The sequence below is a fragment of the Coregonus lavaretus genome (genome assembly GCF_964263955.1).
Source record: "Coregonus lavaretus genome assembly, chromosome: 11".
NCBI classification, from domain to species: Eukaryota; Metazoa; Chordata; class Actinopteri; order Salmoniformes; family Salmonidae; genus Coregonus; species Coregonus lavaretus.
This window is the reverse complement of record NC_139998.1, coordinates 36616801-36642487: the sequence shown is the minus strand read 5'-3', so window position 1 is coordinate 36642487 and position 25687 is coordinate 36616801. Positions and strand designations below refer to the sequence as shown.

At 44.5% G+C, this 25687-nt stretch overlaps 1 protein-coding gene across 1 annotated transcript in view; it reads right to left on the bottom strand.

The window, feature by feature from the left end:
* The window catches only part of LOC311137532 (cadherin-13-like), a gene marked incomplete at both ends in the record, with an annotated part of 523767 nt that overhangs the window by 316217 nt on the left and 181863 nt on the right, over nucleotides 1–25687 (bottom strand). The gene's annotated exons all lie outside the window — the stretch shown is intronic.

Sequence of the window (25687 nt, the reverse complement as noted above, 5' to 3'; positions counted from 1 at the left end):
CTTCAGATAAAATGATTATAGACTTTGTTATTATTATAAGGATATGCTTTCCCATGCATTAAATGAAACTGAAACAGTAAATGACTCCACCAATACAACAGACATAAGGTTCAAGATCTATATTATCACATTTTCAATGTATCACATCAAAATAAATAAAAATAATAAACCCCAATGATTTTTCACAACCCATGTCCAAATTATTTGCAAGCTTGCATAAACCCTGGGCACGTGTTGGAGCAAAAAAAAATTACGATATACATAAAGTCCCGAAGTCCACCCAACATTTGTAGTTACTCACTACTTGTAGATAATGCCTCAGCAAAGTATAGCAGTTCCGTGCAGGTGTCCTCACAAGATCCACAGCGAACACAGCTATCAATGCAGCCAGTACTCCGTAGCAGCAACAGACATCCCGTGGAAACCCGAACTCGTTGATCGTCACAAGCAATTCTCTCCAAGTCTCGCACGATGCTAGGCTAACCTCTAGGATGTCTCCACAATGCGATGGCAGCTTCAGTCTCCACTAGGTCTTTCTTAACAAAATAATAACGCTCTCTTATAGAAATACAATCAGGATTTCCCTTCAAAACTCTGTATGTAGGTATGGTTTTGTTCTCTCTTTATCGTTTCCTTTAGTCATTTTTCCTTCACCAACCCCACTAACATCTCTCCTCTCCCTTCTTTCAACCTTTCCCTCTCTTTTCTTTTCCCAGCAACCAGTCCACTCTCCCATTGGCCACAACTTAACAAGATATGTGGGAAACTTAAACTTAAAAGTAAACCAACCTATTCACTTGTACATTTTTGAAACATTGCTTCAAAATAAATACATTAACAACATTACAAATCAGGAGCTATTCAATCACCTTTTAAATTATAACAAATAAACTCTATACTTGGTTTTAGCAAGGGTATTACACTCTCTCCCCACCAAAATTGGCATGTCCTCATGACTAAACATAAGTGAAATGTAATAACAAGTAAACGTGTCAACTCTTAACTACAACCTACAGCTGAGACAAAACTTTTTAGATAATTGAAAAGGAGATACATTTGTGTTTCCTTATCCGATCCACTTGTACAGTGTGGAACAATATCTGACAACTGGGGCTATACTTGGAACTCCAGGTTTATCATAGGTAAGCAATACAGGAGCTTTCTTTACTCTCTGAGATCTTCTTATCCCCGGTCCTTCCATTTCCTCAGAAGTTTCCACTTCTCCCTGAACTTCTCGTTCCTCTTCTGGAATCTCTTCAACTGAGTTAGATGCCTCATTATCATCTGCTTCAACTCCAGTTGCAACTTCAGCTTCTTGACTGGACTCTTTTACTTCCAGAACTTGGTCTGCTCTTTCAGGTTCCCCTGTCATTTGATTCCAGACTATGTCTAAGTCCAAGCTAAATGGTTCCGACATCTCTTCCACTTCTCGGCTTATACAGTTTGTATTTGACACTTCATACCATACTCCGATGTCCTCATCTTCTGAGTCAAAATCATTCTCATCTTCTGGATTCTCAACCTCTTCAACTTTCTCATCATTCCAACGAGTACAGTTTCCAGGCAACTTTTCATTTCCCTTTCTCTTCCTCCTTCTTTGCAGGGTTCTTCTACCAGGTGTTGGTTCTATGTTAACCACAGGTTCTATGCGCACTTTCTGCCCCAGTGGTAGCAGGTGATTCCGCTGAAAAATCTTAATGGGTCCAGCTCCAATTTCAGGCTTCAAACGAAACACAGGTAAGTTTGACATCTGACTTTCCACCACATATGGCGTAGAGGCCCAGCGATATGCCAGCTTATGTTTTCCTTTCAGTCCTAGATTCCGTATGAGGACTCTGTCTCCAGGCATAAGTTGCGTGTAGCGAATCTTCTTATCATATCGCTGTTTGTTTTCTTGGTTTTGCTTTCCAGCAGTGCTCTCAGCAAGTTTGTAAGTAGCTTGTAACTGTTTCTTCATATCAGATACATACTTGAGGTAAGTTCTCTCTGAAGAGCTATCACTCGAGACTCCAAAACAAATATCAACAGGCAATCTAGCTTCACGTCCAAACATAAAAAAATATGGCGAATAGCCAGTCGCTTCATTCCGACTACAGTTATATGAGTGCACTAGATGCCCAACATACTGACTCCATTTGTTCTTTCATGTAGGATCAAGAGTTCCAAGCATGTTCAACAAGGTTCGGTTGAATCTCTCGGGTTGCGGATCTCCCTGAGGATGATATGGTGTTGTCCTTGACTTCTCCATCCCAAGCATATTCAGTAGCTCATGGATGAGTCGACTCTCAAAATCTCTACCTTGATCACTATGGATGAAGTACCTCACCCACAATACCTTGGCGACCGTGGATGCTTTCTGATCCTTCGTAGGAAAAGCTTGAGCGTATCTCGTGTAATGATCCATAATGACCAGAACATTCACTGTGTTACTGGAGTCAGGCTCAATGGACAGGAAATCCATACATACAAGGTCCATAGGTCCATCACTTTGCATATGACCAAGCGGAGCAACTATCTTTGGAAGTGTCTCTGTACACAGCGAGCACAGGACTTACAGTACTCTTCTACTTCCATTTTCATGCGTGGCCAGTAGAACCGGTCTCTGACAAGTCCATATGTCTTGTCAAATCCTAAATGACCTGAGTCATCATGCAGTGACATGAGAACCATAGTTCTGAACTTCTCTGGAAGAATAAACTGAGCACGACGAGTCTTGTTTGGCGGATGTGTGATCCTGTACATAACTCCATCTTCCATCTTTAGCTTCTCCCACTCTCTCAGAAGCAAAGAGATGAGTGGATGTTTGGTCTTGGTCACCCTGGTGATATCATGTTTATTAAGAGCAACCCACATCTCTCCTAAGCAAGAGTCTTCTTGTTGCGATGCAGAAAGTTCGATAGTGCTCAATCTGGGTATGTTAGACATCAGCATGCTCAGGTTACAGTATGCTTGAGGCACAGCATGCATAGAGGCTCCCAACTGATCAATCAGTCTACTATGAGATGATCCAGGAGTTATTCTAACAACATTAGACATCTGGCACATGGCTCTAACACCGGATGCAGGAATGTCTCTCCAATCTTGTTCCACTGCATATTGCTGATGAGGGCGGCGAGATAAAGCATCGGCATCTATGTTCTGCCTGCCGGGCCTGTACTTGAGACTAAAGTCATAGGTAGACAACGCAGCCAGCCAACGATGACCAGTGGCATCCAGTTTTGCGGACGTGAGGACATATGTCAATGGGTTGTTGTCTGTTCTAACCTCGAACTTGACCCCATACAGGTAATCATGAAGTTTATCAACCACGGCCCACTTTAACGCAATAAACTCTAACTTGTGAGCTGGGTAGTTACGTTCAGAAGCGGTCAGGCTTCGACTCACAAATGCCACAGCACGCAGACCCTCACCTTGATCTTGGTACAGTACTCCACCTAACCCTTCGCGGCTAGCATCTACATGTAGAACGTATGGCAACTGAGGATCATCAAAAGCCAACACAGGAGCTTTTGTGAGGCTTTCCTTTAATGTCTCGAATGCCAATTCACACTTCTCATTCCACCTTGATCCAAATGGTTCTGAGGAGTTGATGTAGGCTTTCACCTCTTCCTTGGACTTTCTCCCATTCTTGCCTGCAGGAAGATATCCACATAAGAGCTGATTCAGGGGGTAATTCACTTTAGAGTAGTCTTTCACAAATCTCCTGTAATATCCACAGAATCCTAGGAAAGAACGCAGAGCAGTCACAGTTTCAGGCCTTGGCCATGTGGTGACAGCTTCAATCTTTGATGGGTCTGTGGCCACTCCATTCTGGGATATGATACAGTGGGGAAAAAAAGTATTTAGTCAGCCACCAATTGTGCAAGTTCTCCCACTTAAAAAGATGAGAGAGGCCTGTAATTTTCATCATAGGTACACGTCAACTATGACAGACAAATTGAGATTTTTTTTCTCCAGAAAATCACATTGTAGGATTTTTAATGAATTTATTTGCAAATTATGGTGGAAAATAAGTATTTGGTCACCTACAAACAAGCAAGATTTCTGGCTCTTACAGACCTGTAACTTCTTCTTTAAGAGGCTCCTCTGTCCTCCACTCGTTACCTGTATTAATGGCACCTGTTTGAACTTGTTATCAGTATAAAAGACACCTGTCCACAACATCAAACAGTCACACTCCAAACTCCACTATGGCCAAGACCAAAGAGCTGTCAAAGGACACCGGAAACAAAATTGTAGACCTGCACCAGGCTGGGAAGACTGAATATGCAATAGGTAAGCAGTTTGGTTTGAAGAAATCAACTGTGGGAGCAATTATTAGGAAATGGAAGACACTGATAATCTCCCTCGATCTGGGGCTCCACGCAAGATCTCACCCCGTGGGGTCAAAATGATCACAAGAACGGTGAGCAAAAATCCCAGAACCACACGGGGGGACCTAGTGAATGACATGCAGAGAGCTGGGACCAAAGTAACAAAGCCTACCATCAGTAACACACTACGCCGCCAGGGACTCAAATCCTGCAGTGACAGATGTGTCCCCCTGCTTAAGCCAGTACATGTCCAGGCCTGTCTGAAGTTTGCTAGAGTGCATTTGGATGATCCAGAAGAGGATTGGGAGAATGTCATATGGTCAGATGAAACCAAAATATAACTTTTTGGTAAAAACTCAACTCGTCGTGTTTGGAGGACAAAGAATGCTGAGTTGCATCCAAAGAACACCATACCTACTGTGAAGCATGGGGGTGGAAACATCATGCTTTGGGGCTGTTTTTCTGCAAAGGGACCAGGCCATGTATCGTTAGATTTTGAGTGAAAACCTCCTTCCATCAGCAAGGGCATTGAAGATGAAACGTGGCTGGGTCTTTCAGCATGACAATGATCCCAAACACACCGCCCGGGCAACGAAGGAGTGGCTTCGTAAGAAGCATTTCAAGGTCCTGGAGTGGCCTAGCCAGTCTCCAGATCTCAACCCCATAGAAAATCTTTGGAGGGAGTTGAAAGTCCGTGTTGCCCAGCGATAGCCCCAAAACATCACTGCTCTAGAGGAGATCTGCATGGAGGAATGGGCCAAAATACCAGCAACAGTGTGTGAAAACCTTGTGAAGACTTACAGAAAACGTTTGACCTGTGTCATTGCCAACAAAGGGTATATAACAAAGTATTGAGAAACTTTTGTTACTGACCAAATGCTTATTTTCCACTATAATTTGCAAATAAATTCATAAAAAATCCTACAATGTGATTTTCTGGAGAGAAAAAATCTAATTTTGTCTGTCATAGTTGACGTGTACCTATGATGAAAATTACAGGCCTCTCTCATATTTTTAAGTGGGAGAACTTGCACAATTGGTGGCTGACTAAATCCTTTTTTCCCCACTGTATGTCCAACATAGTTGACAGATGTGCGGCAAAACTGACACTTGTCAAGTGACAGTTTTAGGCCTTCACTTTTCAAGCGGTCCAACACCTTGAGCAACCTCTGCTCGTGTTCTTCCAGCGTCCTTCCAAACACGATTAAGTTGTCGAGGTAAACAAGAACTTAGAGTAGATTCATGTCTCCAACTGTCTGTTCCATAACACGTTGAAATGTTGCAGGTGCTCCGGACACACCCTGTGGCATCCTCTCAAATTGGTAAAATCCAACTGGACAGATAAATGCAGTCTTCTCTTTATCTGTGTCACCCATTGGGATTTGATAGTATCCGCTTCTGAGATCTAACACACTGAACCATTTGCTCCCACTCAAACATGTCAGAGCATCCTCCACACGTGGGACTGTGTACTGGTTGGGAACAGTGCACTTGTTGAGGGTCCTGTAATCAACACACATGCGTATGGTGCCATTCTTTTTCCTCTCCACCACAATAGGAGATGCATAGGGGCTTCTCGGCTCAGATATGATCCCAGAACTTTTCAAGGTATTTAGATGCTTCCTTACATCTTCAACATCAGCTGGAGCCAAGTGGCGAGATCTCTCCCTAAATGGTTTGTCTTCAGTAACTCTGATGGTGTGGTGACTACTCTTTGAACAACCCACATCAAACTCATGTGCTGAGAACACTTCTTTCCGTTCCATCATCTTTTCACATAACCTCTTCTTCCATCCCTCAGGCACTGGAGAATCTCCAAAGTTGAATGAAGAAGACGTCAACTTCTCAGATGAATCCTGCTTACTTTTCAATGGAACACCAGGAGCAACATCTACAGGAAACAGATGAGCAATAGGCATACCTCGTTTCAGGGTGATCTCCAATGTCGAGACATTCCTGACAGTAAGGGTGATTATTCTAGACGACACAACTGCAACCGTCTGGATTTCAGGCCTCACTAGTAGTTCTTCAGGAAACCGGGGTTCTTCAGGACACTCTACCAGAAGGGTTTGAGTAGAAGGTATCCCAGGAAACTTTGGAATTCCAGTAACTCTCGCCTGCCTATCAGGTGGCAGGGTGACCGGTTTTGTCTGTGCGAACCAGACCGTTCCTCTCTTCTCGTCATCATCAGTTGAGCTTTCTCTCATCCTCTCATATGCCTCCTTGATAGCAGGATGAACTTGTAGTGTGCTAAGGAAACCTTCACCTTCCTTTTCTCTGCAAGCAGTCATAAGTCTCTTTACTTCAGCTGTATTTGTACCGACCAGAATAGACACGTCACCTTTCATGGCCGGATCTGGACATACCAACACAAGTGCTTCAATGGTCTCTGCTACGCTCACAACCGATCCCGAGAACTCAAGCTTGAGCGACAAATAGCCATCATATGGATACTGCTCAGAGCTAAGGCCTCATATCTCTAAGTTTCCTATAGGAATCAATGGCAAATGTGTCAGGTACTTGTCATAAAAGGATCTGTAAAGTAGAGTAATCTGAGAACCACTATCTAGTAAAGCCTTAGCATAGACACCTTCAATATGTACAGAAACGACAGAACTTGGGCCAACTAAACCTGTAGGTAGCATGTCTTTCATGTCTTCATACTTGTGTCACTTTGTGGAACGTATCTTCACCGGGACATCAGGCCGCTCCTTTACTGGGTCCCTCTGTAGTTTCCCATAGACCATTTTTGTTTGATCAGGCGTGTATTGACTTTCCTCAAGTTCTCTTCACCTTCATAGTTTCTCTTGTAATGGCCATCTTCTCCACATCTATAACAGAACACTCCAGGGTTTCTGTCGGCCTGTGTCTGTTCTTGTGATGGATTTACCCTTTTCATTTTGCTTTTAAATGCAACATCTGACCTTTGTGTGTCAGAGTGAGCTGCTGTGATGTTAGCAGACTTGAGACGTGTCATTTCAATTTTCAAACCTTTTAGCTCTTTTCTCAGCACTTCTATATCAGTATTACATTCTTTGCAAACTGTAGCAACAGGAGCAACAGCTGATGACTTCACAACACTCTTCGTTGTGTTCCTGTCTTGATTCATGTCCTCCTCCTCCCTTACTTCCTGCAGCAGCTCAGTAAAGGTTGGTGGATCACGCAGCTTATAGGTCATGCGAATATGAAGCGCAACCATGTCATGTGAGGGATGCACCTCTCACTACTTGGCCAATGCCTGTGCGATTCATCTCTGACAGCTCAATGCCTCCTTTTCGATATACAGTGTGCAGCAATTTGTCAAGTCTCAACAGGTAAGCTGAAAGCTTCTCTCCTTCACTCTGGAATGTGTTTCTGAACCTTACCATGAGATCAGGTGCACTTTCGGTGGTACCAAATGCGGTTTCTAGAGCCTTCATGTATTCGATCGCTGTAGCATGGGGGTTTCCGGTCTTGAAGAACCTCACAATGTCAGCAGCAGGCCCTTTAAGACTTTCTGTTATTATCTGTTTTTTCACATTGTCGGTGCACTGCCGTTCCTCTAGAAAATGGGTGGTTTGCTCAGCCCATGCGTCCTACTCTTCCTCTCCACTAGGAGTGGACTTCACACCTGAGAACATACGTAGCTTACGGTAACTCTGAGTCTCAGATGGCACATTGTTGCATTTCTCTACCAGTGAACTTATGGCAGTAACCAGTTCAGCGTTGAGGTCAGCACCAGAGGGACTTACCAGGCCTTTAACATCAGCCACAGTCTTCCCTTCATATCTCAGAAAGGATGACAGCTTCGCCTGAAAATCTTCACCCTCTCTTTCAACAGGAGATGTGACTTGTGAAACTACATGTACAGGCCAGGGACCCAACTCTCCAGGTATCCCAACAACACTTGGCACAGCTATTTCGTTAAGGTTGTTTAATATCTCTACCAAAACATACTGCTTTATACCAGCTGAATAAGAACAACGACCACGCAGTCTAATTTGACCAAAAGCCTTAACACAAGTCAGCTTTCCAGTAGAACCTCATCAGACACATCATCTGTAACACTGCTAAGGACAACTGCACGATTAGTAGCTAGCTGTTTCTCTCTACACCAGGTAACAATCTCTTCAACATCCATGTTGTAGGTTTTTGCCTATACAGCAATGTCAGAAGAAAATCCAACATTTCAATTCAAAATTGTTAAATGGGGAGTCAAAAATATTCCATCAACAATAACAAAGATCCCGGACGAGCCCCCAAAAATGTAACCCTCTCACCAGGCTCGAATTTGACTCTCACGATATTACCTTACTTAGAATATCTGAACAGCATGGGATATTAGGTGAGAAGGACATCTCCAATAAGAATCCCTATTGTAAACTTCCTAGGGTGAATGACAAATAGGGTATTAACTTCAGATAAAATGATTATAGACTTTGTTATTATTATAAGGATATGCTTTCCCATGCATTAAATGAAACTGAAACAGTAAATGACTCCACCAATACAACAGACATAAGGTTCAAGATCTATATTATCACATTTTCAATGTATCACATCAAAATAAATAAAAATAATAAAACCCAATGATTTTTCACAACCCATGTCCAAATTATTTGCAAGTTTGCTTAAACCCTGGGCACGTGTTGGAGCTAAAAAAAATTACGATATACATAAAGTCCCGAAGTCCACCCCACATTTGTAGTTACTCACTACTTGTAGATAATGCCTCAGCAAAGTATAGCAGTTCCGTGCAGGTGTCCTCACAAGATCCACAGCGAACATAGCTATCAATGCAGCCAGTACTCCATAGCAGCAACAGACATCCCGTGGAAACCCGAACTCGTTGATCGTCACAAGCAATTCTCGCCAAGTCTCGCATGATGCTAGGCTAACCTCTAGGATGTCGAATGTCTCCACAATGCGACGGCAGCTTCAGTCTCCACTAGGTCTTTCTTAACGAAATAATAACACTCTCTTATAGAAATAAAATCAGGATTTCCCTTCAAAACTCTGTAGGTATGGTTTTGTTCTCTCTTTATTGTTTCCTTTAGTCATTTTTCCTTCACCAACCCCACTAACGTCTCTCCTCTCCCTTCTTTCAACCTTTTCCCTCTCTTTTCTTTTCCCAGCAACCAGTCCACTCTCCCATTGGCCACAACTTAACAAGCTTCCTCATTGGTCAAAACTTTAACAAGATATGTGGGAAACTTAAACTTAAAAGTAAACCAACCTATTCACTTGTACATTTTTGAAACATTGCTTCAAAAGAAATGCATTAACGACATTACAAATCAGGAGCTATTCGATCACCTTTTAAATCTAATACCAATTAATTATAACAAATAAACTCTATACTTGGTTTTAGCAAGGGTATTACAGTGGTATTGTGTGTAAATTGATGAGGAACATTTTTATTTAATCAATTTTAGAATAAGGCTGTAACGTAATAAAATGTGGAACAAGTGAAGGGGTCTGAATACATTCCAAATGCACTGTAGTGTATTGTTACCTGGAGTATTGTTGGCTACTACTTTTACCTCTTTTAGTCTTGAAATGTTTGGTTGTTTACTAAACTACTCACTCTGTTTAGCACATGGCCTCACATTTGAATCCTTAAAGAGATGGGTGGGGCTTAAGAGGTTGTGAACGATGTTGAATGGGTGTAGATAAAGAAGATCTCTCCAGTAGGTATACCAAAACATTCAAGGGCCATTTTCTCAAAAGTCGGTTTACAAGTTTATCAACTTTCAAAGCAGAATTACTTTCCCATTGTTCCTCAACTGCAGTGTATGATATACCATGTTCTAGCTCTGAGTTTCTACTTTTATCCAAAGCAAAAAACACCATTTCAAACTTTGCTACATTAGACCGAATCGAGGCGGTTGGTCACATATGTACTAAAAAAAAAAAGATTTCAAGACTAAAGGCTGGTTTATACTACGGGTGTGTTCTTAAATCTAATCTGGAGTGCCAGAGTGTGCTCAGAGTGCGCTCTGGGCGTTCGTAAACTCAGAGCGTTGTCAGATTATCCGTTCGTAAATTCAGAGCGTTTCACTCTCGGAGCACTCAGAGAGCACACTGGACACTCTGGCCGAGGAGTAGGGTTGATTTGAGCGTTCTGACCTAACAACAGCAGTCAAGCACCCACGCTAACTGGCTAACGTTGGCTAGCTTGCTAGCTACTTCCAGACACAAATGAGAGAACAGCTCACTCTGACCATTTTACTCGCCCTAGCAGAGCTGGTTAGGCTGTTTTTATGTTATCCAGAGCATTGGTGACTGCAACGCTTTTTTGCCAACGTTTATTGACACCGGCCATATTCAACGGGTGTTGAGCGTTCGTAAATTGGTCAGTTATTCTGCGCTCTGGCACACTCAGACGAGAGTGCTCTGACATCGGAGTAGATAGCCAGAGCGAATTTACCAGCTATGTCTATCGACAGTTGTCGCAGTGACATCATGACCATTCTATTGAAATTGTTACTTGCATAGTGGAGTCATTTTTTCGACATGTAGCTAGATAGCTAAACAATTAACTATAATCCCAACTCATAACGTTACTACCCTGCATGAATCTGCAGGTAGCTAACCAACCAGGTTCAATATTAGCTAGCTAACATTAGGCTATAACTAGGAATGCAAATGGCTATGAGATACGAATAATATACAGTGGGGAGAACAAGTATTTGATACACTGCCGATTTTGCAGGTTTTCCTACTTACAAAGCATGTAGAGGTCTGTAATTTTTATCACAGGTACACTTCAACTGTGAGAGACGGAATGTAAAACAAAAATCCAGAAAATGACATTGTATGATTTTTAAGAAAATAATTTGCATTTTATTGCATGACGTAAGTATTTGATACATCAGAAAGCAGAACTTAATATTTGGTACAGAAACCTTTGTTTGCAATTACAGAGATCATACGTTTCCTGTAGGTCTTGACCAGGTTTGCACACACTGGAGCAGGGATTTTGGCCCACTCCTCCATACAGATTTTCTCCAGATCCTTCAGGTTTCGGGGCTGTCGCTGGGCAATACAGACTTTCAGCTCCCTCCAAAGATTTTCTATTGGGTTCAGGTCTGGAGACTGGCTAGGCCACTCCAGGACCTTGAGATGCTTCTTACGGAGCCACTCCTTAGTTGCCCTGGCTGTGTGTTTCGGATCGTTGTCATGCTGGAAGACCCAGCCACGACCCATCTTCAATGCTCTTACTGAGGGAAGGAGGTTGTTGGCCAAGATCTCGCGATACATGGCCCCATCCATATTCCCCTCAATACGGTGCAGTCGTCCTGTCCCCTTTGCAGAAAAGCATCCTCAAAGAATGATGTTTCCACCTCCATGCTTCATGGTTGGGATGGTGTTCTTGGGGTTGTACTCATCCTTCTTCTTCCTCCAAACACAGCGAGTGGAGTTTAGACCAAAAAGCTCTATTTTTGTCTCATCAGACCACATGACCTTCTCCCATTCCTCCTCTGGATCATCCAGATGGTCATTGGCAAACTTCAGACGGGCCTGGACATGCGCTGGCTTGAGCAGGGGGACCTTGCGTGCGCTGCAGGATTTGAATCCATGACGGCGTAGTATGTTACTAATGGTTTTCTTTGAGACTGTGGTCCCAGCTCTCTTCAGGTCATTGACCAGGTCCTGCCGTGTAGTTCTGGGCTGATCCCTCACCTTCCTCATGATCATTGATGCCCCACAAGGTGAGATCTTGCATGGAGCCCCAGACCGAGGGTGATTGACCGTCATCTTGAACTTCTTCTATTTTCTAATAATTGCGCCAACAGTTGTTGCCTTCTCACCAAGCTGCTTGCCTATTGTCCTGTAGCCCATCCCAGCCTTGTGCAGGTCTACAATTTTATCCCTGATGTCCTTACACAGCTCTCTGGTCTTGGCCATTGTGGAGAGGTTGGAGTCTGTTTGATTGAATGTGTGGACAGGTGTCTTTTATACAGGTAACGAGTTCAACAGGTGCAGTTAATACAGGTAATGAGTGGAGAACAGGAGGGCTTCTTTTAAAGAAAAACTAACAGGTCTGTGAGAGCCGGAATTCTTACTGGTTGGTAGGTGATCAAATACTTATGTCATGCAATAAAATGCAAATTAATTACTTAAAAATCATACAATGTGATTTTCTGGATTTTTGTTTTAGATTCCATCTCTCACAGTTGAAGTGTACCTATGATACAAATTACAGACCTCTACATGCTTTGTAAGTAGGAAAACCTGCAAAATCGGCAGTGTATCAAATACTTGTTCTCCCCACTGTAACTACACAGATCATACACGTAACGTTAGCTAGCGAATCAGCCAGCTAACATTAGCTAGCTAGCTAACAGTACACTTTAACTTGAAATGAAAACGACTTTCTGACAAAATTAGAAACGTGTAATATCTAAATCTTACCCATATACATCGATGGATGCTTCTCCCTCTCTGTTGTGGATGCCATGGTTGCCCTTAGTTTGCAGATGTAATCCGGAGACAGGTGTTTATACAACAGCCTTGTGTGTGTTCTCTTTTCGACTCCATCTGCATTTCTGCAATCAAACGCCATCATACTCTAATTCCACTGATTTCAAAACTCGGTCCTCCAGAAAGTGGAGAGCAAAACGTATGCAGTTCTACTACGTGATATCTTTCAAAAAAGCCGTGTTAGAAAGGATTACCTACACATACTGACCAGCTCATGTTATAGACAGAAGCGTGCTACATGGCAGACCAATCCGAACTCATCTCTCGGCATGTCCAGCCCACTCATTATCTCAGCCAATCATGGCTAGCGGGAAGGTTGCTGTCTTTTTCTGTGGCTAAACCAACTAGGCTCGCAATTTAATAATTGTATTCGTATTTACAGATGGCTGTCACAGATCCCCCCGGTACTGCTGTTCATTCTGTTCACAAGTTCCGGAGGTCTACGTCACCGGCTTTCTAGGCGTCACTGACATGAATCATTACGCACACCTGGTTCCCATTCCCCCTAATTAGTATGTGTATATACAGTGGGGAAAAAAGTATTTAGTCAGCCACCAATTGTGCAAGTTCTCCCACTTAAAAAGATGAGAGAGGCCTGTAATTTTCATCATAGGTACACGTCAACTATGACAGACAAAATGAGAAGAAAAAAAATCCTGAAAATCACATTGTAGGATTTTTAATGAATTTATTTGCAAATTATGGTGGAAAATAAGTATTTGGTCAATAACAAAAGTTTCTCAATACTTTGTTATATACCCTTTGTTGGCAATGACACAGGTCAAACGTTTTCTGTAAGTCTTCACAAGGTTTTCACACACTGTTGCTGGTATTTTGGCCCATTCCTCCATGCAGATCTCCTCTAGAGCAGTGATGTTTTGGGGCTGTCGCTGGGCAACACAGACTTTCAACTCCCTCCAAAGATTTTCTATAGGGTTGAGATCTGGAGACTGGCTAGGCCACTCCAGGACCTTGAAATGCTTCTTACGAAGCTACTCCTTCGTTGCCCGGGCGGTGTGTTTGGGATCATTGTCATGCTGAAAGACCCAGCCACGTTTCATCTTCAATGCCCTTGCTGATGGAAGGAGGTTTTCACTCAAAATCTCACGGTACATGGCCCCATTCATTCTTTCCTTTACACGGATCAGTCGTCCTGGTCCCTTTGCAGAAAAACAGCCCCAAAGCATGATGTTTCCACCCCCATGCTTCACAGTAGGTATGGTGTTCTTTGGATGCAACTCAGCATTCTTTGTCCTCCAAACACGACGAGTTGAGTTTTTACCAAAAAGTTATATTTTGGTTTCATCTGACCATATGACATTCTCCCAATCCTCTTCTGGATCATCCAAATGCACTCTAGCAAACTTCAGACGGGCCTGGACATGTACTGGCTTAAGCAGGGGGACACGTCTGGCACTGCAGGATTTCAGTCCCTGGCGGCGTAGTGTGTTACTGATGGTAGGCTTTGTTACTTTGGTCCCAGCTCTCTGCAGGTCATTCACTAGGTCCCCCCGTGTGGTTCTGGGATTTTTGCTCACCGTTCTTGTGATCATTTTGACCCCACGGGGTGAGATCTTGCGTGGAGCCCCAGATCGAGGGAGATTATCAGTGGTCTTGTATGTTTTCCATTTCCTAATAATTGCTCCCACAGTTGATTTCTTCAAACCAAGCTGCTTACCTATTGCAGATTCAGTCTTCCCAGCCTGGTGCAGGTCTACAATTTTGTTTCTGGTGTCCTTTGACAGCTCTTTGGTCTTGGCCATAGTGGAGTTTGGAGTGTGACTGTTTGATGTTGTGGACAGGTGTCTTTTATACTGATAACAAGTTCAAACAGGTGCCATTAATACAGGTAACGAGTGGAGGACAGAGGAGCCTCTTAAAGAAGAAGTTACAGGTCTGTGAGAGCCAGAAATCTTGCTTGTTTGTAGGTGACCAAATACTTATTTTCCATACTTATGTGCCCTCTGTTCCCCATTGTCCTTGTCGATTATTGTCCCATGTCCGTTGGTCTCATGAGTACCGTGTATTGTGCTCTTGCCGGCTGGAACGAGGTGACCAGAGCCGACGTGTTCTGCAGCGGACTGCAGGAGGAGGTACAGATGGAGTTAGCCTGCCGTGCTGACAACCTGTCACTCGACCGGCTCGGCGATCCGGTTGGGGAATCTCCTGCTGTCCAGACGAAGACCTTCGTGGAATCCGGAGCCCATGGCTACACCTGCTCCATGGCCAGTTCCGATGGAGGTGTACTCTGCACGTTTGCCCGAGGCAGAGCGTAGGAGAAGGAGGAATCTGGGCCTCTGCTCCTATGAAAGGGGTCATTTCTCCTCGACCTGCCCTCTATCCACTAATAGGCAAGGAGGTGACAAGCCAGGGAATTCCCCTGCTCCAAACCAAGGCAGAGGAGAGGCAGGAAGAGGAGACCCCCGTCATCCCTCCATTCTGTATCATCACACCAGTGGTGTGGAACATGGACGCCAACATACGGCAGGCCCTGCGTATGGAACCCGCACCTGCACAGTGCCCGGAGAACCGCACCTACGTGCCCACGGGTGTGCGGGACCGCCTCCTTTCCTGAGAGCACACAGCGCCTGTGTCGGGTCATCCTGGGATAGGCCGTACCATCGCCTGCCTGACTGAGAAGTACTGGTGGCCCACCTTGACTAGGGATGTCCGGCCCTGGCAGCCGGCCCTGGCTCCTTGGCATCCGAGCCAGACCGAGGCCCCTGCGGTGGACTAGTGGTTTCGGCGCGCTGAGGAGATCTGGAACGCTGTGCACACTCGTCTCCAGCGGGCGGTGTGTTGGCACAAGGAACAGGCCGACCGCCACCGCAGTGAGGCACCTGTTTTCTCTCCAGGCGACCAGGTCTGGCTCTCCACCCGGAACCTGCCCTCCGCTTGCCCTGCCGGAAGCTGAGTCTGTGGTTTATGGGGCTGTTTAAAGTCCTGGGGAGGGTTAATGAGGTAACATACCGTTTGCAACTCCCTGCTGATTACCGCATTAACCTGACTTTTCATGTGTCTCTCCTCAGGCCAGTGGTCATGGTCCCCTCACTGAGGCTGGACCTAGTGACGCCCCGCCTCCTCCTGTGGACATCGAGAGAGGTCCGGCATACTCTGTTCGTGAAGTCCTGGATTCGAGGCGTCGGGCAGGGCGTCTTCAGTATCTCATCGACTGGGAGGGGTACGGCCCAGAGGAGCGGTGCTGGCTTCCTCCACAACCACTCCACAAATTTATTTTTAACAAACTATAATTTTGGCAAGTCGGTTAGGACATCTACTTTGTGCATGACACAAGTAAAAATGATGTCATGGCTTTAGAAGCTTCTGATAGGCTAATTGACATAATTTGAGTCAACTGGAGGTGTACCTATGGATGTATTTCAAGGCCTACCTTCAAACTCAGTACCTCTTTGCTTGACATCATGGGAAAATCAAAACAAATCAGCCAAGACCTCAGAAAAAAAATGGTAGACCTCCACAAGTCTGGTTCATCCTTGGGAGCAATTTCCAAACGCCTGAAGGTACCACGTTCATCTGTACAAACAATAGTACGCAAGTATAAACACCATGGGACCACGCAGCCGTCATACCGCTAAGGAAGGAGACGCGCTCTGTATCCCAGAGATGAACGTAGTTTGGTGCAAATCAATCCTAGAACAACAGCAAAGGACCTTGTGAAGATGCTGGAGGAAACAGGTACAAAAGTATCTATATCCACAGTAAAACGAGTCCTATATCAACATAACCTGAAAGGCCGCTCAGCAAGGAAGAAGCCACTGCTCCAAAACCACCATAAAAAGCCAGACTACGGTTTGCAACTGCACATGGGGACAAAGATCATACTTTTTGGAGAAATGTCCTCTGGTCTGATGAAACAAAAATAGAACTGTTTGGCCATAATGACCATTGTTATGTTTGGAGGAAAAAGGGGAAGGCTTGCAGGCCGAAGACCAACCTCCCAAACGTGAAGCACGGGGGTGGCAGCATCATGCTGTGGGGGTGCTTTGCTGCAGGAGGGACTGGTGCACTTCACAAAATAGATGGCATCATGTGGAAGGAAATTTATGTGGATATATTGAAGCAACATCTCAAGACATCAGTCAGGAAGTTAAAGCTTGGTCGCAAATGGGTCTTCCAAATGGAAAATGACCCCAAGCATGCTTCCAAAGTTGTGGCAAAATGGCTTAAGGACAACAAAGTCAAGGTATTGAAGTGGCCATCACAAAGCCCTGACCTCAATCCTATAGCAAATCTGTGGGCAGAACTGAAAAAGCGTGTGCGAGCAAGGAGGTCTACAAACCTGACTCAGTTACACCAGCTCTGTCAGGAGGAATTTGCCAAAATTCACCCAATTTACTGTGGGAAGCTTGTGGAAGGCTACCTGAAACGTTTGACCCAAGTTAAACAATTTAAAAGGCAATGCTACCAAATACTAATTGAGTGTATGTAAACTTCTGACCCACTGGCAATGAGATGAAAGAAATTAAAGCTGAAATAAATAATTCTCTATACTCTTATTCTGACATTTCACATTCTTAAAATAAAGTGGTGATCCTAACTGACCTAAGACAGGGAATTTTTACTAGGATTAAATGTCAGGAATTGTGAAAAACTAAGTTTCAATGTATTTGGCTAAACTGTATATACATGCTATGACATTTGAAATGTCTTTATTCTTTTGGAACTTCTGAGCGTAATGTTTACTCTACATTTTTATTGTTTATGTCACTTGTGTTTACTATCTACTTCACTTGCTTTGGCAATGTTGAAATACATTTCCCATGCCAATAAAGACATTAAATTGAATTGAAAATTGAATTGAAATTGAATTGAATTGAGAGAGAGAGAGAGAGACAGAGACAGAGACAGAGACAGAGACAGAGACAGAGACAGAGACAGAGACAGAGACAGAGAGAGAGAGAGAGAGAGAGAGAGAGAGAGAGAGAGAGTTTTGAGTTTTAAATCATATTTATTGGGTCTGGGAGCCCACCACACAATAAATACTCATACAAAACCGTAGTTACACATCAATTAAAAACACAACTCCAATTCCTCCTCCACAGTTACTAAACACAACAGCCTCTGAATACCCCATATACTCATAAAAATATCAATATTGTTGACAAGTTTATAATAGGCAAACTCAACCCTTATTCTCGCTGCCAACATTCCCTCCAGCATTCCCACCACATCCACAGACCCCTGTCCCCGAATACTGTTCTTTCGGGTCTTCCATATTGCTAATTTTGCTGCCCCCTAACACAAAATTAAGCAACACAACTACACCTTTTTGGCTAAACCTGTACTTTGGCCCAAATATATACAGTGGAGAAGAGAAAACCTCTCCCAACGTTGAGAACCAATTAGTGATCAGGTCAATCATCCCGACCAACCTGGGACACTGTAAAAACAGATGTGCCAGAGTTTCAGGCTCAGCACAGAATGGACACTCCTCCCCAACAGTAGGATCCAGGTGTACCAGATGCATGTTGGTGGCTATGGCTCCATGTATTATCCTCCATTGGAGGTCAGCTGTCCTCTTATCAATAGGCAGTTTGTATAATGATCGCCAACAGCCTTTTGGGGAGGCACCTGGACCAAGCACACCCGCCCACCTCGTCGATTTCACCCCTTCCAGGGAAGAGGCATGGGACACCTTTACACATATTCTGTACATGGCCTTCTTTCCCACCTCCTTGAACTCCCCCAGCTCCGGGGTATCGAAGGAAAGCAGCATCCCCACGTCCTCCTCGAATGCCCCCGCCGCAGCACTAACAATCAGTTCAGGGAACACATAATCCAGACCCTTCTTCCACCGATCAAAATTGGAAGTGTCAGTCACATACTGCAGATGAAGTACTGGCTAGGAGTCACAGACCTCAGCGACGACCTTCCTCAGTAGGCGAGACGATCGGATCCCCGCTCTTTCTCCCAGCTCCTCCAACGACCTATTCCGGTTCCGCATCAGATGACCCAGCTTAGTACACCCCACGCCTAACAGGCATGAACGTAGGCTAGCTGAACCCAGAACACGGGACTGGATGGCAGTGTTGTGAAAAAGAGGATCTTCAAGAAGCCACATCCCTGGTGGCGTGCAGGCCTTACGGGACTTGACCAGAACTCTCCAAGCATGCATAACAGACTCATAAAATGGAGTCAGGCCAGGCAACTCACCCCCCTCCAGCTTTAAGAGGAAAAGGTGCTTGTCTAAGCCCAAACAGCCCGCTCTCCTCATCAATGTGTAGGCTGTGTCAACCCAGCTAGAACCATCACTGTACAACAGTCTCTGGGCTGCTTGAAGCCGGAAAGCCATGATCCTGGAAGAAATGTCCACCAGGCCTTGCACACCCTCGCACAGTGGCAGGTACAGGGCTGAAGCTTTAATCCAATGTTGTCCAGACCAGAAGAAATTGACAAGGGTCCTCTGAAGCTCTTGTATCAGACCCTTTGGTGGCTGCAAAATCATTAGTCTGTGCCACAGGGTAGAGGCAGCAAGATTATTAGCTACCAGTACCCTTCCCCTATAAGACAGCTGGGGCAGCACCCATTTCCATCTTGACAGTCTGGCACACACTTTCTCCACTACACCCTCCCAGTTCTTTTTCTGAAAGACTTCGGAGCCTAGAAAAACCCCCAAAGTCTTCATCCCATCTCTGCCCCACTGAAGCCCCCCTGGTAACCGTGGAGCGGACCCCATCTGAAGCTGGCCTGCCCACAGCGCTTCACTCTTTCCCCAATTGACTCTAGCTGAGGAGGCCCCCTCATACACCTTTAAAGCGTTTGAGAGAACCTTAACATCCTCACCCCCTGTAATAAAAACTGTCACGTCATCTGCATACGCAGACAGTGCTATCGTGGGACCCTTCATAACCCCTGGCACAGAGAAACCAGTAAGCCTCGCTCTTAAAAAACAAAGCATTGGTTCAATCGCCAGACTATATAACTGCCCTGAAATTGGGCATCCCTGCATGATGCCCCTTTGGACAGGGATGGGGCAACTCAAACCACCCCCCACCTTCACCATACACGAGGCCCCAGCATACAGTAAATTCATCCACGACAAAAAAACATCCCCGACCCCAAAGGCTTTCATTATTTTAAACAAGTACTGGTGGTCCACACGATCAAAAGCCTTCTCCTGATCCAAAGAAAGTAAACCCACATTTACATCAGACAGTTTACAAATGTCTAAAACATCTCTTATTAGAAACAAGTTGTCAACAATAGAGCGATCAGGTACGCAGTAGGACTGGTCCTTGTGGACCAACAATCCCAGATACTCTTTCAACCTGTTTGAGAGACATTTAGAAACAATTTTATATTCTGCACACAGCAAAGCAACAGGTCTCCAATTTTTTATGAGAGCCAAATCCCCCTTTTTTGGCAACAGTGAAAGTACCGCACGTTGACAAGATACAGGAAGAGAGCCCTCATGAAAAGATTCACACACCACTTCATAAAAATCCTCCCCAATAGACCCCCAAAAGTGCTTATAAAACTCAGATGGTAAACCATCAATGCCAGGGGCTCGGCCTGTTGAGAGCTGCATAACTGCTGTGGACAGCTCTTGCAGTGTAATGTCAGAGTCCAATGCGACTCTTTGCTCGGGTCCCAATTGAGGAAGACCGTGTAACAACTGTTCAGTACACAGAGAGTCACAATCCTCCGCCTTATAGAGGGCAGAATAGAAATCCACGGCATGTTGACGCATTTCACTGTCATCCGTGGTCACCTTCCCATCAGGGAGACGAAGGCAGACCATCTGTTTACGTTGCAATGTCGACTGTCCTAGGTTTTAAAAAAAGCACTAGGAGCATCCATATCCTTGAGGGAAGCGAAACGAGACCTAATCAAGGCACCCTTCACTCTTTCATGAAGAAACGACCTCAGTTCATGTTTCTTGTCCTGTAAGTTCATGACTAGTCCGGGGTCATTCTGAGTGAGCAACTTCAATTCAATAGATTTGATGTCCTGTTCAAGGGCCCTGATAGTCTCTTTAACTTCAATTCGAGACAGAGCAGTATACTGTTGACAAAATAATCGTATTTGGGCCTTCCCAACCTCCCACCATTGTCTCAAAGACTCAAAATTCCCTTTTGTAACCCTCCATTTTTCCCAAAACAACAAAAACCTTTCACAAAACATGACATCATGTAACAATTTAACATTAAAATACCAATAAGATGATGACCTTCGTGGACAGGACAAGTGAATATCAACAGTGACAATATGGTGATCAGAGAAACCCACAGGAGTAATGTCACACCTTCCAACCCTACTACAGTATTGTTCAGATACATACAACCTGTCTAACCTTGCTGCACTGACATGACCTTCATTAACTTTTAGCCAAGTGTACTGCCTAACTTTTGCATTCCTTACTCTCCACACATCAGAAAGCTCAAACTCAGTTAATAGACCAGACAGACAAATTGCTGACCGCAGGTGAGGTTCTTCAGCGGTGCGATCAATTGTAAAATCCACTGTACAGTTCCAGTCCCCCCCTAAAACCATACACCCCTCTTGGTCACACTGTCTTAAGGTTTCCTTTATTTTATCAAAACCAACAATACGCTCTGTACCCTCATTAGGAGCATAAACATTCAAAAAAACAAACAAAAACCCCATAACATCCACCTTGACCAATTAAACCCGACCCTTAACAATCTCTGTTGTAGATACCACAGTCACCCCTAAGCCTGAAGAAAACAAGATTGCCACCCCAGCACTGAAATTAGTACCATGACTGAGTATATGCTGCCCCTCCCACCACATACCCCAGTCAAATGAAAAGGAAAAGCAGAAGATACCACAGAGAAACCAGACAAAGAGAATAGAACACCCTATGAGGCATAATCATCATCATTATTTAAATGTTCTCTTAACCACGTTTCCCACCACCTTTTGCTGCTGCAACAGCAGTAACACATTTCCTCAAGCGAAACCGCTTCTTCTCACTCAACTGGTCTAACCCCACTGTCTTCTGTAACATCACAGCTGACCTCACAAATTTATCAACATCAAAATAATCTGCCAATTTGACAGATTTCCCAAAAGTCTGATCAAGAAACCCATTTACCTCCTCTAGATCGTAAATTGAGTCCTCACCAGCTGATATCATATCAAGAGCGATATCCATATCCTTCTCCTGATCCTCCTCAACTGAGGCCACAGACCACTGACTCCCCTCTACCACATCCCTTTCAACACTCCCCACTTGCACCCCATCACTCGTACCAGGCATCTCCTCCACTACCTGGGAGACTAGCCCCACCTGAACCCCATTACTCGTAGTGGGCATCTCCTCCACTACCTGGGAGACTAGCCCCACCTGAACCCCATTACTCGTAGTGGGCATCTCCTCCACTACCTGGGAACCTAGCTTCACATGAACCCCCCCCCCCCCTGTACCCCAGCACTCATAGTGGGCATCTCCTCCACTACCTGGGATATTAGCTCCACATGAACCCTCTCCTGTAACCCATTACTTGTAGTGGGCATCTCCTCCACTACTTGGGAGATTAGCTCCACATGAACCCCCTCCTGTACCACAGCACTCGTACTGGGCACCTCCTCACCAGTCTGAGGAAATGGCCCTTCAGATCCATCCTTACCTTCTACAACAATATGTTTCTGCTGCATAACATTTCCCTCTGGTACAAGTTGCAACTCTGTGCCCTCAACACGGACAACTTGTTCCTCAGCAACAGATGCTTGTGGCTGCTCTACCGCTGTCAGCCCACCTCTCCCTACATCAGTGGGCCCAGGCTTTATGAGGACCACCTGCGCCCCTCCCTCTGCCTTCTCCCTTTTCGGGCAAGCATGTCGCTTATGACCAACATCCCCACACTCAAAACACCGTTGACTACCCGTACTAGCATAAGCCATATACAGTCTATTGTCATACTTGACTTTAAACGATAACTCCAAAGTCTGTACCGGTGAGTCCAAAAACATAAACACCTGTCGCCGAAACGACATAACCTGTTTCAACGCCGGGTGTTTGCAACCCAATGGGTCAACCTTAATTGAACTTGCAAACTTCCCAAAGCGCAATAACTCGCGCTCCAATAGCTCATTTGGAATAAATGGCGGTACATTTGAAATCGTTACCCTTGTTGACGGAGAAAAAAGCGGCGTAACTTGAATAAACATTCCTTTAAGAAGTACGCCATGCTCAACCATACGATCAACAAGGCGCTCTTCTTTAAGAAATACCACCACCGCTTTATTCATCCGTGACGCATAAGCAACATTCTCATATCCTACCTTCTCTCCTACGGCAACCAGAACCTCCTCCACCGTGACAGTAGCTTCAGTAACACACCTAAAGCCGTGCCGAAGTGACAGGGACGGCATCCCCATTCGGGCCGCCATCCCCACCAAAATCAGCGTAATTTCGACACGAAAAACAATATACTTAATTCTACCACAACAATAAAATAGAAACAATAACCTTAATCATGCATAGAAGAAGAAAAAAAAGGATATCACCAAGAAAAGGAAAACCCAGGATATCTAACTCTACACAACACTCGCACTTAGCACTCACTCAAACAATTCCCAGCATGCACCAAACACTCCCAGCATGCAGAGAGAGAGAGAGAGAGAGAGAGAGAGAGAGAGAGAGAGAGAGAGAGAGAGAGAGAGAGAGAGAGAGAGAGAGAGAGAGAGAGAGAGAGAGAGAGAGAGAGAGAGAGAGAGAGAGAGAGAGAGAGAGAGAGAGAGAGAGAGAGAGAGAGAGAGAGAGAGAGAGAGAGAGAGAGAGAGAGAGAGACCCCACAGAGCCCCAGGACCGCAACACAATTAGAACCCACCAAATCATGAGAAAACAAAAAGATAACTACTTGACACATTGGAAAGAATTTACAAAACAACAGAGCAAACTAGAATGGCCCTAAACAGAGAGTACACAGTGGCAGAATACCTGACTACTGTGACTCACCCACAATTAAGAAAATCTTTGACTACATACAGACTCAGTGAGCATAGCCTTGCTATTGAGAAAGGCCGCTGTAGGCAGACCTGGCTCTCTAAAGAAGACAGACATGTGCACACTGCCCAAACAATGAGGTAGAAACTGAGCTGCACTTCCTAACTTCCTGCCAAATGTATGACCATATTAGAGACACATATTTCCCTCAGATTACACAGACCCACAAAGAATTTGAAAACAAATCCAATTTGGATAAACTCCCATATCTATTGGGGGAAATACCACAGTTTGCAATCACAGCAGCAAGATTTATGACCTGTTGCCACAAGATAAGGGCAACCAGTGAAGAACAAACACCATTGTAAATACAACTTATATTTATGTTTATTTATTTTCCTTTTTGTACTTTAACTATTTGCATATCATTACGACACCGTATATAGACATATGACACTTGAAATGTCTTTATTATTTTTGAACTTTTGTGAGTGTAATGTTTACGGTAAATTGTTTTAATTGTTTAATTCACTTTCTTTTAATCATCTATTTTACTTGCTTTGGCAATGTAAACATATGTTTCCCATGCCAATAAAGCCCCTTAAATTGAATTGAATTGAGAGAACGAGAGAGCGAAAGAGAGAGAGATAGAAAGAGAAAGAGAGAGACACACAGAGAGAGACACAGAGAGAGAGAGACAGAGAGAGAGACAGAGATAACGAGAGAGATTGACAGAGAGAAAGAGAGATTGACAGAGAGAAAGAGAAAGAGAGGGGGAGAGAGAGACAGAGAGACAGAGAGGGAGAGAGAGAGAGAGAGAGAGAGAGAGAGAGAGAGAGAGAGATAGAGAGAGCGAGAGACAGAGAGAGAGGGGGGGGGGGGGGGGACAGAATGCTGTTGTGGACTCTGGTAAACAGCCTGTGGTTACAGCCTGTATAGACGAATGATTGGCAAGAGGACATAGTCCAGTGAGTCTAACCTCACACAGAGACCTCTGGCCTGTGTGTGTGTGTGTGTGTGTGTGTGTGTGTCAGCCTGTGGGCTGAATTAGCAGCCATGTAATTATTCCTGATGTGATGCTGTTGCCGGGATTAGCTGGAAATGCAGTTATTTTGCCCAGGTACCACGGAATTAGGTGAAGAGTGCTCCATTGCTGAAGCCACTTTGTGTGGGTGTGTTTGTGTGTGTCTGTGTGTGTGTGTGTATGTTCCTGCCTGTGTGTGTGTATGTTCGAGAAAAGTCCTGGGAGTCAGTCCACCATGACTCATTTCCAAATTCTGAATACATATGGACAGGAAATTAGTATAGCAGACCAAGGGGGAGAGACAGCGTAATTGCATGCCATCCTTGTAGCTATGTTTTTTCTGGATCTAATGTGACTAACAGTACAACAGCCATCCCAGCACCAAGCCTATAACGGCAACAGGTCATACATTTTACATTTTAGTCATTTAGCAGACGCTCTTATCCAGAGTGACTTACAGTTAGTGAGTGCATACATTTTCATACTGGTAATGTATGTAAGCAACTAGTAACAACCATGAACATCACCTTTCAATGTAAAAGTCAACACCCACACACAATTCTTTAAACCACTGATACATGATAAACATCAAACACAGACAACTAAACAGGCAAACAGCCCCTTACACAAACTTACGCAGGTGGATGCAGTCACACTCCTTAATCGAAATGTAACTGAAGTGAAATGGCAGCCTTTGATGCGTGCATGATTGCCAGTGGGGACTGAGATTGGAAATCTGTGTGTGTGTTTATGTGTGCGTGCATGCATGCTTGTGTGTGTGTCTGTGTGGGCACGCTTTTGTGTGTGCGTGCATGTCTGAGTGTGTAGCTGGGGAGAGCTGAGGAGGGAGATGTAAATGTCAAGTGATGTGCTTGGCTGTGTCTGATTTGAACCCACCTGGGCCTGCTGGCTCCCTCCGCTCCTCACTCTTTCCCAAGGCAATGCTAACCC